Genomic DNA, 18,946 nt, shown 5'->3' on the forward strand with positions numbered 1-18,946 from the left:
GGTGACTAACAAGGCATGGTTTATGAAATTGAATCTACTGTGAAAAAAAGTTGAAAGATGTTAAGATGACTTTTTATTGTTTTGTTTTTGGTCACATTCCTCAAACACACTTTCTCCCCTGAAATTTGCCTTGGGATCGTAAAGTATCGAAAGCTTGGGGAGGAATTTTATACTATTATACTGATTACCATTCTGGAGACAGGATGAGTGCAACTACAAAGCTATTTCATGGATTGACTTCATAAACCTGTATAAGTTTGTGTATGAGTTCATAAGATTTTATAAGACATTTAGCAGGCAGAATGTGAACAGATTGGGGGTTTCCGTGGTCGGTTTAGGTATGAGACATTCCAGGCTTTTTCCTTCATTATTTCACTGGAAATTCTGCTGGTTAATTAGTTTGCATAAAAATTCTTCTAGATCGTAAAATTGTGCTTGACTAACTTTTACAAACCCCAAGAGGCCACTCATCGGGTTTTCTAAACTTATCAGGCTACTTAGAAAAAAAAGCGAATCAAAGAAAATCCACAAAAAAATGAAATATATCTCCGCACTTGCTCAAATGACTTACTCTTTTTCTTTGATCTTATTATGACTCATAATAATTGACGCATCTAATACATGCACCTTTTCTCAGCGGATGTGGGCTGCTAATTTTAGACTGTGTGAACAATATCCATGGCCCCTTAACAGCCTAAGAAAACCAGCCCCCAGCTGTCTGCTTTAGCTTAGCTGATTGTCAAAAATGGGGAGACCCCACTCCATTTTTATTTAAATAATTTTAGAAAACACCATGGGGACCTCTCTATTCTTGATAACCAGCATTGCTAATGCTGACAGCTGAAGTTTGCAGCCCGCAGCTGTCAGTTGTGCCTGGCTAGTTATCAGAAATTCAGGGAAATCCAAGACTTTTTTTTATTATTATTTACAGCACAAGCACCATCTGATGAATACTCCCATCAGCCTTCCTACTCTCGCTGTTATTAGCGGCAGCAGGCATAGGCTTATGGGAGTAGTAGTCCCATCAGCTGACGTGTTATAAACAGGTAATTCAGAACCACAATGGACTTTGAAGTTCAGAGCACACAAAGTGACCTGACAATTACCAAAAACAAAGGACGAGCTCTGAGACGTGGGAACTCTGCTGACCGCAATCCCTAATCCTAACACACCACACTAGAGGTAGCCGTGGATTGCGCCTAACGCTCCCTATGCAACTCGGCACAGCCTGAGAAACTAACTAGCCCTGAAGATAGAAAAATAAGCCTACCTTGCCTCAGAGAAATTCCCCAAAGGAAAAGGCAGCCCCCCACATATAATGACTGTGAGTAAGATGAAAATACAAACACAGAGATGAAATAGATTTAGCAAAGTGAGGCCCGACTTACTGAATAGACCGAGGATAGGAAAGATAGCTTTGCGGTCAACACAAAAACCTACAAACAACCACGCAGAGGGGCAAAAAGACCCTCCGCACCGACTAACGGTACGGAGGTGCTCCCTCTGCGTCTCAGAGCTTCCAGCAAGCAAGAAAAACCAATATAGCAAGCTGGACAGAAAAAATAGCAAACAAAAATAACACAAGCAAAACTTAGCTTATGCAGGATAGACAGGCCACAGGAACGATCCAGGAGGAAGCAAGACCAATACTAGAACATTGACTGGAGGCCAGGATCAAAGCACCAGGTGGAGTTAAATAGAGCAGCACCTAACGACTTAACCTAATCACCTGAGGAAGGAAACTCAGAAGCCGCAGTACCACTCTCATCCACCAAAGGAAGCTCATAGACAGAACCAGCCGAAGTACCACTCTCGACCACAGGAGGGAGCTTGGCCACAGAATTCACAACACTGACGCTAGTGACCGTAGGTAAACTTTTTACCTCCGAACACAGCTGCAGGCTCATGCTGTCATTTGAACCGCGTCTGTCTGACAGGCAGTCATAATTATGCCGCTGATCAGTGGTAGTATTTGCTGCGCTGTCACGTACATGACAGTGCGACAAACACCTGGTGTTTGGCGTGCCAAACCCAAACAGTAACAGTTGGTGTTCAGTATGGACCCCAAACTTTACTGTTTGGGTTCGCCTATTTCTACTGTTACTAGATTTTGGCCCTCCATACTTTAACACCTGTACAGGGATAAGGACATACACAGGGGTTCCTGAGTTGGGCCACAGTATCAGATGCTAACTGGTGCAGCAAGCTGAAACACAGAAGGGTTAATGCTAAGAGGCCTAGTCAGGAACAAAATCAGAAAGCATGCAAATGGTCAAAATACAAGCCAATGTCAGAAAACGAGAAAAATAAGGAAGACCGCATAAGAGCAAGGACTATAGCTGCAGGAAAGGTAAGCAAAGTCTATTAACTGTGAATGGAAGTCAGAGACCTAGAGTTTTAACACCCTTCATGACCTTGTAACATAGTAACATAGTTAGTAAGGCCGAAAAAAGACATTTGTCCATCCAGTTCAGCCTATATTCCATCATAATAAATACCCAGATCTACGTCCTTCTACAGAACCTAATAATTGTATGATACAATATTGTTCTGCTCCAGGAAGACATCCAGGCCTCTCTTGAACCCCTCGACTGAGTTCGCCATCACCACCTCCTCAGGCAAGCAATTCCAGATTCTCACTGCCCTAACAGTAAAGAATCCTCTTCTATGTTGGTGGAAAAACCTTCTCTCCTCCAGACGCAAAGAATGCCCCCTTGTGCCCGTCACCTTCCTTGGTATAAACAGATCCTCAGCGAGATATTTGTATTGTCCCCTTATATACTTATACATGGTTATTAGATCGCCCCTCAGTCGTCTTTTTTCTAGACTAAATAATCCTAATTTCGCTAATCTATCTGGGTATTGTAGTTCTCCCATCCCCTTTATTAATTTTGTTGCCCTCCTTTGTACTCTCTCTAGTTCCATTATATCCTTCCTGAGCACCGGTGCCCAAAACTGGACACAGTACTCCATGTGCGGTCTAACTAGGGATTTGTACAGAGGCAGTATAATGCTCTCATCATGTGTATCCAGACCTCTTTTAATGCACCCCATGATCCTGTTTGCCTTGGCAGCTGCTGCCTGGCACTGGCTGCTCCAGGTAAGTTTATCATTAACTAGGATCCCCAAGTCCTTCTCCCTGTCAGATTTACCCAGTGGTTTCCCGTTCAGTGTGTAATGGTGATATTGATTCCCTCTTCCCATGTGTATAACCTTACATTTATCATTGTTAAACCTCATCTGCCACCTTTCAGCCCAAGTTTCCAACTTATCCAGATCCATCTGTAGCAGAATACTATCTTCTCTTGTATTAACTGCTTTACATAGTTTTGTATCATCTGCAAATATCGATATTTTACTGTGTAAACCTTCTACCAGATCATTAATGAATATGTTGAAGAGAACAGGTCCCAATACTGACCCCTGCGGTACCCCACTGGTCACAGCGACCCAGTTAGAGACTATACCATTTATAACCACCCTCTGCTTTCTATCACTAAGCCAGTTACTAACCCATTTACACACATTTTCCCCCAGGCCAAGCATTCTCATTTTGTGTACCAACCTCTTGTGCGGCACGGTATCAAACGCTTTGGAAAAATCGAGATATACCACGTCCAATGACTCACCGTGGTCCAGCCTATAGCTTACCTCTTCATAAAAACTGATTAGATTGGTTTGACAGGAGCGATTTCTCATAAACCCATGCTGATATGGAGTTAAACAGTTATTCTCATTGAGATAATCCAGAATAACATCCCTCAGAAACCCTTCAAATATTTTACCAACAATAGAGGTTAGACTTACTGGCCTATAATTTCCAGGTTCACTTTTAGAGCCCTTTTTGAATATTGGCACCACATTTGCTATGCGCCAGTCCTGCGGAACAGACCCTGTCGCTATAGAGTCACTAAAAATAAGAAATAATGGTTTATCTATTACATTACTTAGTTCTCTTAGTACTCGTGGGTGTATGCCATCCGGACCCGGAGATTTATCTATTTTAATCTTATTTAGCCGGTTTCGCACCTCTTCTTGGGTTAGATTGGTGACCCGTAATATAGGGTTTTCATTGTTTCTTGGGATTTCACCTAGCATTTCATTTTCCACCGTGAATACCGTGGAGAAGAAGGTGTTTAATATGTTAGCTTTTTCCTCGTCATCTACAACCATTCTTTCCTCACTATTTTTTAAGGGGCCTACATTTTCAGTTTTTATTCTTTTACTATTGATATAGTTGAAGAACAGTTTGGGATTAGTTTTACTCTCCTTAGCAATGTGCTTCTCTGTTTCCTTTTTGGCAGCTTTAATTAGTTTTTTAGATAAAGTATTTTTCTCCCTATAGTTTTTTAGAGCTTCAATGGTGCCATCCTGCTTTAGTAGTGCAAATGCTTTCTTTTTACTGTTAATTGCCTGTCTTACTTCTTTGTTTAGCCACATTGGGTTTTTCCTATTTCTAGTCCTTTTATTCCCACAAGGTATAAACCGCTTACACTGCCTATTTAGGATGTTCTTAAACATTTCCCATTTATTATCTGTATTCTTATTTCTGAGGATATTGTCCCAGTCTACCAGATTAAGGGCATCTCTAAGCTGGCCAAACTTTGCCTTCCTAAAGTTCAGTGTTTTTGTGACTCCCTGACAAGTCCCCCTAGTGAAAGACAGGTGAAACTGTACAATATTGTGGTCACTATTTCCTAGATGCCCGACCACCTGCAGATTTGTTATTCTGTCAGGTCTATTAGATAGTATTAGGTCTAAAAGTGCTGCTCCTCTGGTTGCATTCTGCACCAATTGTGAAAGATAATTTTTCTTGGTTATTAGCAGAAACCTGTTGCCTTTATGGGTTTCACAGGTTTCTGTTTCCCAGTTAATATCCGGGTAGTTAAAGTCCCCCATAACCAGGACCTCATTATGGGTTGCAGCTTCATCTATCTGCTTTAGAAGTAGACTTTCCATGCTTTCTGTTATATTTGGGGGTTTGTAACAGACCCCAATGAGAATTTTGTTACCATTTTTCCCTCCATGAATTTCAACCCATATGGACTCGACATCCTCATTCCCTTCGCTAATATCCTCCCTTAAAGTGGACTTTAGACAAGACTTTACATAGAGACAAACCCCTCCTCCTCTCCGATTTTTACGATCCTTTCTAAACAGACTGTAACCCTGTAAGTTAACTGCCCAGTCATAGCTTTCATCTAACCATGTCTCGGTTATTCCCACTATGTCAAAGTTACCTGTAGATATTTCTGCTTCTAGTTCTTCCATCTTGTTTGTCAGGCTTCTGGCGTTTGCGAGCATGCAGTTTAGAGGATTTTGTTTTGTTCCAATCTCCTCACTGTGGATTGTTTTAGAAATGTTCTTACCTCCCTTCTGAGTATATTTTCCTGGGTCGTCTTTGTTCGAGTCTAATGTTTTTCTTCCCGTCCCCTCTTCTTCTAGTTTAACGCCCTCCTGATGAGTGTAGCGAGTCTTCTGGCGAATGTGTGTTTCCCAGGTTTGTTGAGGTGTAGTCCGTCTCTGGCGAGGAGTTCATCATACCAGTAATTCACACCGTGGTCCAGGAATCCAAATCCTTGTTGTCTGCACCATCGTCTTAGCCAGTTGTTTGCATCAAGGATCCTGTTCCATCTCCTGGTGCCATGCCCGTCTACTGGAAAGATAGAAGAAAAAACTACCTGTGCATCCAGTTCCTTTACTTTCTTCCCCAACTCTTCAAAGTCCTTGCAGATTGTCGGTAGGTCCTTCCTTGCCGTGTCATTGGTGCCAACATGTATCAGAAGAAATGGGTGGACGTCCTTGGAGCTGAAGAGCTTTGGTATCCTATCGGTCACATCCTTGATCATCGCACCTGGAAGGCAGCATACTTCTCTTGCAGTTATGTCCGGTCTGCAGATGGCTGCTTCGGTGCCTCTCAGTAGTGAGTCTCCCACCACCACCACTCTTCGTTGCTTCTTGGCTGTACTTTTTGCTGTCACTTGTTGCTGTGTGCCCTTTTCTTTTTTGCTTGCTGGTATTGCTTCATTCTTAGGTGTGCCATCTTCATCCTCTACAAAGATTTGATATCGGTTCTTCAGTTGTGTGGTTGGTGATTTCTCCATGGTCTTCTTGCTTCTTTTGGTCACATGCTTCCACTCATCTGCTTTTGGAGGTTCTCTGACACTTTTTTCACCTTCTGTGACCAGTAGAGATGCTTCTGTTCTGTCTAGAAAGTCTTCATTCTCTTTGATGAGTTTCAAAGTTGCTATTCTTTCTTCCAGACCCCGCACCTTTTCTTCTAAAAGGGCCACTAGTCATTTTCTGTTTTTGTGTTTTCAATCTTTGCTCCCTTTCTTTCCAGAGCCAGAACTTTTTTATTTTTCTGTTAATATAGAGCAGTATGAGGGTTTATTGTTTGCAGCACGAGTTGTTCTTTTGAATGATACCTTTGAATTTACCATATAATGTACTGGAAAACAGGAAAAAAAATCCAAGTGTGGTAAAATAATGGGGGGAGTTTATTTACCATGTTCACTAAATGCTAAAACTGACCTGGCAATATGATTCCTCAGGTCAGTGTGAATATGCATATACCAAACATGTATAGGTTCTTTTTTTATTTCAGTTGTGAAAAAAAATTCCAAAATTTGTAGGAACAAAAATTAGCTTATGTCGCCATTTTCCGAGACCTGCAGCGTCTCTATTTTTTGGGGATCTAAGGCTGGATGATGACTTATGTTTTATACCCTAAGCTGACATTTTTTATTGATACCATTTTGGGGTAGATATAATGTTTTGAGCACCTGTTATTGCATTGTAAAGCAATGTAGCTAAAAAAAGTAAATCTGGCTTTTCGATGTTTTTTCTCATTACTCTGTTTACCAATCTGATTAATTTATTTGATATTTTGATAAATAAGACATTTCTAAATCCAGTTTGTTTTTTTTTTTAATTTTTATTTTCAATGAGGCATATCTTTTTTTTTATATATGTTTTTAAAACTTTTTTCTTTTTACTGGCTTCAATAGTCCGCTTAGGAAACTTGGAGCTGCAATCATCTGTGCTACACTTAGCAGGGCTTTAGGTATGTGTAGCAGAAATCATGATCTCTTATGAATGCCGGCCACAAGCCAGCATTCATAGGAGATTCACAATGACTGGCTCGGGGGTCATCTGCCGACCCCAGCTATAATCACAACCCATCAGCACCCGCGACTGCGTGACATGGACTTGTGACGCGCTTTCGGCCGGCACGTGTTAAATGCCGCTATCAGTGATTGACAGCAGCATTTAACGTGTTAACAGCTGCAGGTGAATCTCTTATCAACCCGCGGCTGTTAGAGACACATGACAGTTCAACGTTGAAGCCCACATCAAAAGCAGGGACACATCCTTTGACGTACCTGTACGTCAGAGGTCGTGAAGGTGGTTACAGAGCAAACAGCCCTGCACAGGGTGCACAGAAGGGAGTAATCAAAACCAAACAATCCCATTGCTCCCTGATCAAATGGCACCAAAAGTCACAGGACTAGGATATTAAAAGTCCCAGGAATAAAACAGGAATGTAGCAGAAATAGATGGGACAGGAACTGGCATAAATGTTACATTTGCAGGGAAAGGAAGGTTGCAGAAAGCACACGACCATCCTGTCCTTGGATATGTTGTGGAATGGTTCCCTGTTTATTATATGAGGCATTACTTTATCTGAAAATATTTAAATTTGTATTTAAATTCTGCGAATCTACGAGTTCTTACACTGTGATGTGTACATATGCTGTGCCAGGAGAAGACATCCTAGTAACATCCTGGTTATTATAATATGGCTCTTAAGAATCAAGAATACACATACTTTTTTGGTGTTGATCTAGATAAAAGTAAAGTGACATTTAAAATACAAAAGTTAATGACCTTCAAAAGAGAGACACTGCGACTCAGGAGGAGGCTCTGCGCATGTTGGAGGGTAAGAGAGCATAGCGTTACAATAAATTTATTTGGAAACGTGGACCCAAAACAAATGAAGAATTTAAAACACAGCTAATATTTTATGCACGGCAAAGGAAAAAAATGTATAATTCATTGTTATTTTTTTCTTTCTGTCCCCAAAACTTTGTGGATTCAATTAGCTTCCCCTTTGTCTGTTTAGAAGCTGGTGAAAAACATCTGGTGCGGATTTTGCCTTTCCGGACTGTCTTTAGTTCTTTTGACTTAGTTCCTTTGGAGACACATTTTAAATATTCTTTCCACCCTCCGCTATTATCTTGCTTCTTCACACTGCAGCTTGTGTGCATCCACATTTCCAATATCACCAGCTAATTACTTTCCCTGGAGGATTTTTACAAAGAACGTTCACTTTTTAGTATTGTTAGATCACTCACATTAACTGCTTGTGCCTTATAAATTGAAATGCATAAGGAAAAGGGAATGTTTGCTGGGAAATGTTATCTAATTGGTACATTTCCGTTAATTATAATATGATTGCTGATATTCATCAACAAATATTTTCTATTCTCTTATGTCAGCACTGTGCCAGGTTGGCTGTGGCCAAGCCAACGATTCATGCTTGGCAGTCTGGCTGCTAGAGAGATACTGACTAATTGCTATTGCTACAGTCTTGTCAATGGGATTTTTAGGTGTCATGTCCCTAGAATTCAGTCTCTAAAGGTACAGGAGGGACTCGTTGGCTTGGCAGGGGTGGTCTCATTACACATATTCTTTCTGAAATCTCTACAAGTCTATAAATGTTTAGTATTCAATGATTACTATTCAGACAAGTTCAGGAGGGGAAACTGTTCTACCATTTAAATTCATGAGTACAGTAAAGTAAAGTCCCCAATACATAGTTAAAGGGATTGGTTGCACTAACTTTAATTGAAATATGAAAAAGGAGCAGCCAGCCCACCTGTCCGGGTGCATGGCGAAATACTCCGGTAGTAGCAGCAGTGCAAAAGATAGCCGACACTCACATCGTCTTAATAGAATTGCTTTATTGGTCCAGTAGTGTAAAAGGGTGTAAAAGGCATAGAAAATGGTTGAAAACAGCAACACAACAATTTATAAGGCAAAAATGAAATATCCGCAGCGCTCCCGGGCAACATGTTTCATGTTAATTACTCCCATACACACAAGAACAGAGCACTCCACTCCCAACTCAACACCATTGGGCAATTAGGCTGCAGAATTCATTGGACCACAGATAGAAAAGTAAAGCATTATTATTATTATTATTATTATTAGACCTATATGGTCCTTTGGCAAGCCTTAACAAATCTGTGTTTCAGACCATATTTTCTGCTGTCTTCAGATTACATAGCAAACATCTGCTGACAGATTCCCTTTTTGGACTCCACTGCAACAAGCCAGGTCATTTGAAGATACAATAAGAAATGTGATCACTCCCACTCCTTTTTCTCTATTCCACATTTTAGAATACTGGTAAAATAGAACTAGGTTGTGCAATAACGTAAATTATGCGCTGATCAAACACCCTTTATCTTGATAAGAGCCTGAGAGGGTCTACGTATTCTTTCAGGCAGTGGCCACTTGAGATGATTTTCTGTCCATTTTGAAGAAATTTTCAGGTATCCTGAGTAATTCGTGGTTTGCTTTCCTTTTCAATTAAACTCATCCAGAGCCATCTTAACGGTTTGGAAATGACTGTGAAGACCAAATTATCTGATGAATCCTCCACTGCTCTCTTGTGAGAAATCGCTATATACACAGCCTAGAAGTGAATAACATCTTTCCCATCATCCCATATACAGTGCCTTGCGAAGATATTCAGCCCCATTGAACTTTTCAACCTTTTCCCACATGTCATGCTTCAAACATAAAGATTCCAAAAGTAAATTTTTGATGAAGAATCAACAAGTGGAACACAATTGTGAAGTTGAACAAAATGTATTGCTTATTTAAAGTTTTTGAGGAAATTGAAAAACTGGAAAGTGGGGTGTGCAATATTATTCGGCCCCTTTAACTTAATACTTTGTTGCGCCACCTTTTGCTGCGATTACAGCTGCAAGTCGCTTGGGGTATGTCTCTATCAGTTTTGTACATCGAGAGACTGAAATTCTTGCCCATTCTTCCTCGGCAAACAGCTCGAGCTCAGTGAGGTTTGATGGAGATCGTTTGTGAACAGCAGTTTTCAGCTCTTGCCACAGATTCTCAATTGGATTGAAGTCTGGACTTTGACTTGGCCATTCTAGCACCTGGATATGTTTATTTGCGAACCATTCCATTGTAGATTTTGCTTTATGTTTGGGATCATTGTCTTGTTGAAGACAAATCTCCGTCCCAGTCTCAGGTCTTTTGCAAACTCCAACAGGTTTTCTTCAAGAATGGTCCTGTATTTGGCTCCATCCATCTTCCCATCAATTTTAACCATCTTCCCTGTCCCTGCTGAAGAAAAGCAGGCCCAAACCATGATGCTGCCACCACCATGTTTGACATTGGGGATGGTGTGTTCAGGGTGATGAGCTGTGTTGCCTTTACGCCAAAATATCGTTTGGCATTGCTGCCAAAAAGTTCGATTTTGGTTTCATCTGACCAGAGCACCTTCTTCCACATGTTTGGTCTGTCTCCCAGGTGGCTTGTTGCAAATTTTTAAGGACACTTTTTATGGATATGTTTGAGAAATGGCTTTCTTCTTGCCACTCTTCCGTAAAGGCCAGATTTGTGCAGTGTATGACTGATTGTTGTCCTATGGACAGACTGTCCCACCTCAGCTGTAGATTTCTGCTGTTCATCCAGAGTGATCATGGGCCTCTTGGCTGCATCTCTGATCAGTCTTCTCCTTGTTTGAGATGAAAGTTTAGAGGGATGGCTGTTGTGGGTTCTGTTGTCGGGCTCCCTCCTGTGGTCATGAATGGTACTTCGGCTGGTTCTGTCCATGGACTTCCTCTGGTGGGTGTTTCTGAGTTTCCTTCCACAGGTGACGAGGTTAATTCGTTAGCTGGCTGCTCTATTTAACTCCACTTAGATCTTTGCTCCATGCCACCTGTCTATGTTCCAGTATTGGTCTAGTTCACTCCTGGATCGTTCTTGTGACCTGTCTTCCCAGCAGAAGCTAAGTTCCAGCTTTTATTTCTTTGGTTTGCTATTTTTCTGTCCAGCTTGCTATTTTTATTGTTGTCTTGCTTGCTGGAAGCTCTGGGACGCAGAGGGAGCGCCTCCGCACCGTGAGTCGGTGCGGAGGGTCTTTTTTGCGCCCTCTGCGTGGTCTTTTTGTAGGTTTTTGTGCTGACCGCAAAGTAACCTTTCCTATCCTCGGTCTGTTCAGTAAGTCGGGCCTCACTTTGCTAAATCTATTTCATCTCTGTGTTTGTATTTTCGTCTTTACTCACAGTCATTATATGTGGGGGGCTGCCTTTTCCTTTGGGGAATTTCTCTGAGGCAGGGTAGGCTTTGTTTTTCTATCTTCAGGGCTAGCTAGTTCCTTAGGCTGTGCCGAGTTGCATAGGGAGCGTTAGGCGCAATCCACAGCTATTTCTAGTGTGTTTGATAGGATTAGGGATTGCGATCAGCAGAGTTCCCACGTCCCAGAGCTCGTCCTTTATTATCAGTAACTATCAGGTCATTCCGTGTGCTCTTAACCACCAGGTCCATTATTGTCCTGACCACCAGGTCATAACAGTACAGGTGGCCCAAAGTTCTAATGCATCTCAATAGAGGGATAAGAGAAGTTCTATGCCATTTTTTTTTTCTTTGCAGTGTGTTTTGTCTCTCTTTTCCCCTTTACCTCTGGGCGGTTCAGGACACTGGTGTAAACATGGACATTCAAGGTCTGTCCTCTTGGATGGATAATCTCACTACAAAGGTACAAAACATTCAAGATTTTGTGGTTCAGAATCCGATGTCAGAGCCTAGGATTCCAATTCCTGATTTGTTTTTTGGTGATAGATCTAAGTTCTTGAATTTCAAAAATAATTGTAAATTGTTTCTTGCCTTGAAACCTCGCTCCTCAGGTGACCCTGTTCAACAAGTAAAGATCATTATTTCTTTGTTACGTGGTGACCCTCAAGACTGGGCATTTTCCCTTGCGCCAGGAGATCCGGCATTTCGTGATGTTGATGCGTTTTTCCTGGCGCTTGGATTGCTTTATGACGAACCTAATTCAGTGGATCAGGCAGAGAAAATCTTGCTGGCTCTGTGTCAGGGTCAGGATTAAGCGGAGATATATTGTCAGAAGTTTAGAAAGTGGTCTGTGCTCACTCAGTGGAATGAATGTGCCCTGGCAGCAATCTTCAGAAAGGGTCTCTCTGAAGCCCTTAAGGATGTCATGGTGGGGTTTCCCATGCCTGCTGGTCTGAATGAGTCTATGTCCTTGGCCATTCAGATCGATCGACGCTTGCGTGAGCGTAAAGCTGCGCACCATTTGGCGGTACTATCTGAGCATGGGCCTGAGCCAATGCAATGTGATAGGACTTTGACCAGAGCTGAACGGCAAGAACACAGACGTCGGAATGGGCTATGTTTTTACTGTGGTGATTCCACTCATGCTGTCTCCGATTGTCCTAAGCGCACTAAGCGGTTCGCTAGGTCTGCCACAATTGGTACGGTACAGTCTAAATTTCTATTGTCTGTTACTCTGATTTGCTCTTTGTCATCCTATTCTGTTATGGCATTTGTGGATTCAGGCGCTGCCCTGAATTTGATGGACTTGGAGTATGCTAGGCGCTGTGGTTTTTTCTTGGAGCCCTTGCAGTATCCTATTCCATTGAGAGGAATTGATGCTACGCCTTTGGCCAAGAATAAGCCTCAGTACTGGACCCAATTGACCATGTGCATGGCTCCTGCACATCGGGAGGATATCCGCTTTCTGGTGTTGCATAATCTGCATGATGTGGTCGTTTTGGGGTTGCCATGGCTACAGGTTCATAATCCAGTATTGGACTGGAAATCTGTCTGTGTCCAGTTGGGGTTGCCAGGGGGTACATGGTGATGTTCCATTTTTGTCTATTTCGTCTTCCACTCCTTCTGAAGTTCCAGAGTTTTTGTCGGATTATCGGGATGTATTTGATGAGCCCAAAGCCAGTGCCCTACCTCCTCATAGGGATTGCGATTGTGCAATTAATTTGATTCCTGGTAGTAAGTTTCCTAAGGGCCGATTGTTCAATTTATCTGTGCCAGAACACGCCGCTATGCGGGGTTATATAAAGGAATCCTTGGAGAAAGGCCATATTCGCCCGTCGTCATCACCGTTAGGAGCAGGGTTCTTTTTTGTGGCCAAGAAGGATGGTTCTTTGAGACCTTGTATTGATTACCGCCTTCTTAATAAAATTACAGTCAAATTTCAGTATCCTTTGCTGTTGCTGTCTGATTTGTTTGCTCGTATTAAATGGGCTAGTTGGTTCACCAAGATAGATCTTCGAGGGGCGTATAATCTTGTGCGTATTAAACAAGGCGATGAATGGAAAACAGCATTTAATACGCCCGAGGGCCATTTTGAGTACCTGGTTATGCCATTCGGGCTTTCCAATGCTCCATCAGTATTTCAGTCCTTTGTGCATGACATCTTCCGAGAGTACCTGGATAAATTCCTGATTGTGTATTTGGATGATATTTTGGTCTTTTCGGATGATTGGGAGTCTCATGTGAAGCAGGTCAGAATGGTGTTCCAGGTCCTTCGTGCGAATTCCTTGTTTGTGAAGGGGTCAAAGTGTCTCTTTGGAGTTCAGAAGGTTTCATTTTTGGGGTTCATTTTTTCCCCTTCTACTATCGAGATGGACCCTGTTAAAGTCCAGGCCATTTACGATTGGACTCAGCCGACATCTGTGAAGAGCCTGCAAAAGTTCCTGGGCTTTGCTAATTTTTATCGGCGCTTCATCGCTAATTTTTCTACTGTTGCTAAACCGTTGACTAATTTGACCAAGAAGGGTGCTGATGTGGTCAATTGGTCTTCTGCAGCTGTAGAGGCTTTTCAGGAGTTGAAGCGTCGTTTTTCTTCTGCCCCTGTGTTGTGCCAGCCAGATGTTTCGCTCCCGTTTCAGGTTGAGGTTGATGCTTCTGAGATTGGAGCAGGGGCTGTTTTGTCGCAAAGAAGTTCTGATGGCTCGGTGATGAAGCCATGTGCTTTCTTTTCTAGAAAGTTTTCGCCTGCTGAGCGTAACTATGATGTTGGTAATCGTGAGTTGTTGGCCATGAAGTGGGCATTCGAGGAGTGGCGTCATTGGCTGGAAGGAGCCAAGCATCGCGTGGTGGTCTTGACAGATCACAAGAATTTGACTTATCTTGAGTCTGCCAAATGGTTGAATCCGAGACAGGCTCGATGGTCGTTATTTTTCTCCCGTTTTGATGTTGTGGTTTCGTACCTTCCGGGCTCTAAGAATGTGAAGGCTGATGCCCTGTCAAGGAGTTTTGTGCCTGACTCTCCGGGTGTTCCTGAGCCGGCGGGTATTCTCAAAGAGGGGGTAATTTTGTCTGCCATCTCCCCTGATTTGCGGCGGGTGCTGCAAAAATTTCAGGCTGATAGACCTGACCGTTGCCCAGCGGAGAAACTGTTTGTCCCTGATAGATGGACTAGTAGAGTTATCTCTGAGATTCACTGTTCAGTGTTGGCTGGGCATCCTGGAATCTTTGGTACCAGAGATTTGGTGGCTAGATCTTTCTGGTGGCCGTCTTTGTCACGGGATGTACGTTCTTTTGTGCAGTCCTGTGGGACTTGTGCTCGGGCTAAGCCCTGCTGTTCTCGTGCCAGTGGGTTGCTTTTGCCCTTGCCGGTCCCGAAGAGGCCCTGGATGCATATTTCTATGGATTTTATTTCGGATCTCCCCGTCTCTCAAAAGATGTCGGTCATTTGGGTGGTTTGTGATTGCTTTTCTAAGATGGTCCATTTGGTACCTTTGTCTAAATTGCCTTCATCGTCTGATTTGGTGCCATTGTTTTTCCAGCATGTGGTTCGTTTACATGGTATCCCGGAGAACATCGTTTCTGACAGAGGTTCCCAGTTTGTTTCGAGGTTTTGGCGATCCTTTTGTGCTAGGATGGGCATTGATTTGTCTTTTTCCTCGGCTTTCCATCCTCAGACAAATGGCCAGACCGAACGAACTAATCAGACTTTGGAAACATATCTGAGATGCTTTGTTTCTGCTGATCAGGATGATTGGGTGTCCTTTTTGCCTTTGGCTGAGTTCGCCCTTAATAATCGGGCCAGCTCGGCTACTTTGGTTTCGCCGTTTTTCTGCAATTCTGGTTTCCACCCTCGTTTCTCTTCAGGGCAGGTTGAGTCTTCGGACTGTCCTGGTGTAGATACTGTGGTGGATAGGTTGCAGCAGATTTGGACTCATGTGGTGGACAATTTGACATTGTCCCAGGAGAAGGCTCAACGTTTCGCTAACCGCCGGCGCTGTGTGGGTCCCCGACTTCGTGTTGGGGATTTGGTTTGGTTGTCGTCTCGTTATGTTCCTATGAAGGTTTCCTCTCCTAAGTTTAAGCCTCGTTTCATTAGTCCGTATAAGATTTCTGAGGTTATCAATCCTGTGTCATTTCGTTTGGCCCTTCCTGCTTCTTTTGCCATCCATAATGTGTTCCATAGGTCGTTATTGCAGAGATACGTGGCGCCTGTGGTTCCATCCGTTGATCCTCCTGCCCCGGTGTTGGTTGAGGGGGAGTTGGAGTATGTGGTGGAGAAGATTTTGGATTCTCGTGTTTCGAGACGGAAACTCCAGTACCTGGTCAAGTGGAAGGGTTATGGTCAGGAAGATAATTCCTGGGTTTTTGCCTCTGATGTTCATGCTGCCGATCTAGTTCGTGCCTTTCATTTGGCTCATCCTGGTCGCCCTGGGGGCTCTGGTGAGGGTTCGGTGACCCCTCCTCAAGGGGGGGGTACTGTTGTGGGTTCTGTTGTCGGGCTCCCTCCTGTGGTCATGAATGGTACTTCGGCTGGTTCTGTCCATGGACTTCCTCTGCTGGGTGTTTCTGAGTTTCCTTCCACAGGTGACGAGGTTAATTCATTAGCTGGCTGCTCTATTTAACTCCACTTAGATCTTTGCTCCATGCCACCTGTCTATGTTCCAGTATTGGTCTAGTTCACTCCTGGATCGTTCTTGTGACCTGTTTTCCCAGCAGAAGCTAAGTTCCAGCTTGTATTTCTTTGGTTTGCTGTTTTTCTGTCCAGCTTGCTATTTTTATTGTTGTCTTGCTTGCTGGAAGCTCTGGGACGCAGAGGGAGCGCCTCCGCACCGTGAGTCGGTGCGGAGGGTCTTTTTTTGCGCCCTCTGCGTGGTCTTTTTGTAGGTTTTTGTGCTGACCGCAAAGTAACCTTTCCTATCCTCGGTCTGTTCAGTAAGTCGGGCCTCACTTTGCTAAATCTATTTCATCTCTGTGTTTGTATTTTCGTCTTTACTCACAGTCATTATATGTAAGGGGCTGCCTTTTCCTTTGGGGAATTTCTCTGAGGCAGGGTAGGCTTTGTTTTTCTATCTTCAGGGCTAGCTAGTTCCTTAGGCTGTGCCGAGTTGCATAGGGAGCGTTAGGCGCAATCCACAGCTATTTCTAGTGTGTTTGATAGGATTAGGGATTGCGGTCAGCAGAGTTCCCACGTCCCAGAGCTCGTCCTTTATTATCAGTAACTATCAGGTCATTCCGTGTGCTCTTAACCACCAGGTCCATTATTGTCCTGACCACCAGGTCATAACAGATGGCCTGGTCTTGGTAGATTTGCAGTGTTATGATACTCCTTCCATTTCAAATTGATCGCTTGCACAGTGCTCCTTGGGATGTTTAAAGTTTTGGAAATCATTTTGTATCCAAATCTGGCTTCAAACTTCTCCACAACAGTATCACAAACCTGCCTGTTGTGTTCCTTGGTCTTCATGATGCTCTCTGTGCTTCAAACAGAACCCTGAGACTATCACAGAGCAGGTGCATTTATACGGAGACTTGATTACACACAGGTGGATTATATTTATCATCATTAGGCATTTAGGACAACATTGGATCATTCAGAGATCCACAATGAACTTCTGGAGTGAGTTTGCTGCACTGAAAGTAAAGGGGCCGAATAATATTGCACGCCCCACTTTTCAGTTTTTGAATTTCCACAAAAATTTAAAATAACCAATAAATTTCATTCAACTTCACAATTGTGTTCCACTTGTTAATTCTTCACCAAAAAATTACATTTGGTATCTTTGTTTGAAGCATGATATGTGGGAAAAGTTTGAAAAGTTCAAGGGGGCCGAATATCTTCGCAAGGCACTGTATATGGGGTAACGAGAATGACATGCCAGGGAAAAGATGCTTATAGGTCATTCAATGTCACTCTCCACAAGGTGCAAATTGTCTCTTCAGAGAGGAAGATGACTAGAACTCTAGCGCCTCCTATAGGAAGGAGTAATCCTGAAAATCCATATCGACTTTCTAACGAGCCATGTCACATGACTTAGGATAAAAGCCAAAAGCAGGCGTTCACCTTGACATGTAACTTTCCGGACGGAGAAACCTTACCCCTTAAATAGTACTCAGGCAACGTTCACACTAGCGTTGTGCTAGTGTGCGTCGGGTTAGCGTCGGGTGATGCTGCGGCGACGCACGCGTCATGCGCCCCTATGTTTAACATGGGGGACGCATGCATTTTTGCTTGTTGCGTTTTGCGACGCGTGCGTCTTTTTTGCCGCAAGCGTCGGACCAAGAAAATGCAACAAGTTGCATTTTTCTTGCATCCGATTTTCGGCAAAAAACGACGCACGCGTCGCAAAACGCAGCATTTTTGCGTGCGTTTTGCCGCGTTTTTGCGAGCGTTGTGCGTTGCGTCGCCGACGCAGCGGCGCACAACGCTAGTCTGAACGTAGCCTCAGAGATCTCTCATACAGCAAAATCAGATCTCATACTTTGCACTCTCGAGTGAAAACGTCCCTGAAACTCGTGTCTGCTAATTGAGATTCAGGTTTGGCTTTTATCCTAGGTCATGTGGCAAGGCTCATTAAAGGGTTAATATTGACATTTTGGATTGCTACTTCTAATAGGTAGGACTACAGTTCTAGTCCTCTTCCACTTTGAAAAGCCAATTTGCATATTTGATATTCCTAAGCCTGCTTACCCTGGTATGGCAGACATGTCACTCCCCACAGGTAGAAATGTTACTCTTTACCTAATCCTCTCTGAAGAGTTCATCTCCATAAATATATATGCATGCTCAAACAGCCATGCCTGCATGTGTACTTCATTGGGAATAGGGAGACAAGCACTGACATAACTCCAACATGGACAAAAATTGGGTAAACTTGAATCCAACACTACTGATCACCCTCCTTAACTGTTGGGTTACATTCATGCACCTTAGATTGTTGCTCAAGCCTATGAAAGAGTCAGGTTTGCTCTCAAGATTTATCGTGTTTTCCAGTTTTGGATAACAATTCCCACCATGCTCACCTAAAAGGTATTCTGCTGAGGACCATAGACACAGCTGTTACTGGAAAATGTAGACTTGCCTTGAGTTTGTGCAGCTGAAATCCTCAGCAGTTATGTGAGATGCTTTACTTTTCTATCTGTGGTCCAATGAATTCTATGGCCTAACATTAATCCCAGTGGTATTGAGTTGGGAGTGGAGTGCTCTGTTCTTGTGTGTATGGGAGTAATTAACCTGGGCTTTTGTTTGCTATGTTTCCTGTCATTGGATTTATACAGAAACAGGCTGTTTGTGCTATGATTTGGGGGTGTTGACCCTTCAGGTTTTGCTTGGCATTTGCATTGAGAGATTGCAGCTTTAACACCCTGATGGTCTGACCTGCCAGTGAACTGCAACTTGATAAATCAGCGCCTCCGGGGTGTTAACACACATTTTATTGCAATAAGTGGACACTTCAAAGGCTGCAAAAACCCTCAGTGTCAGGCAAACTTGGGAGAATTATGCTAAGGCCTGTTTCACACCACTTTTTTTGTATCTTTTTGCTGTTAAAAAAAAGGAATAATAATAATGTTTATTTTTATATAGCGCTAACATATTCCGCAGCGCTTTACAGTTTTGCAC

The 18,946-nt window shown here is 43.0% G+C and overlaps 1 protein-coding gene across 1 annotated transcript in view; it reads left to right on the forward strand.

Moving 5' to 3' along the window:
* Positions 1-18,946, forward strand: part of LOC138664483 (chloride channel CLIC-like protein 1) — a 391,083-nt gene that overhangs the window by 352,103 nt on the left and 20,034 nt on the right. The gene's annotated exons all lie outside the window — the stretch shown is intronic.

This window comes from Ranitomeya imitator, chromosome 2 (genome assembly GCF_032444005.1).
Source record: "Ranitomeya imitator isolate aRanImi1 chromosome 2, aRanImi1.pri, whole genome shotgun sequence".
Lineage (NCBI taxonomy): Eukaryota > Metazoa > Chordata > Amphibia > Anura > Dendrobatidae > Ranitomeya > Ranitomeya imitator.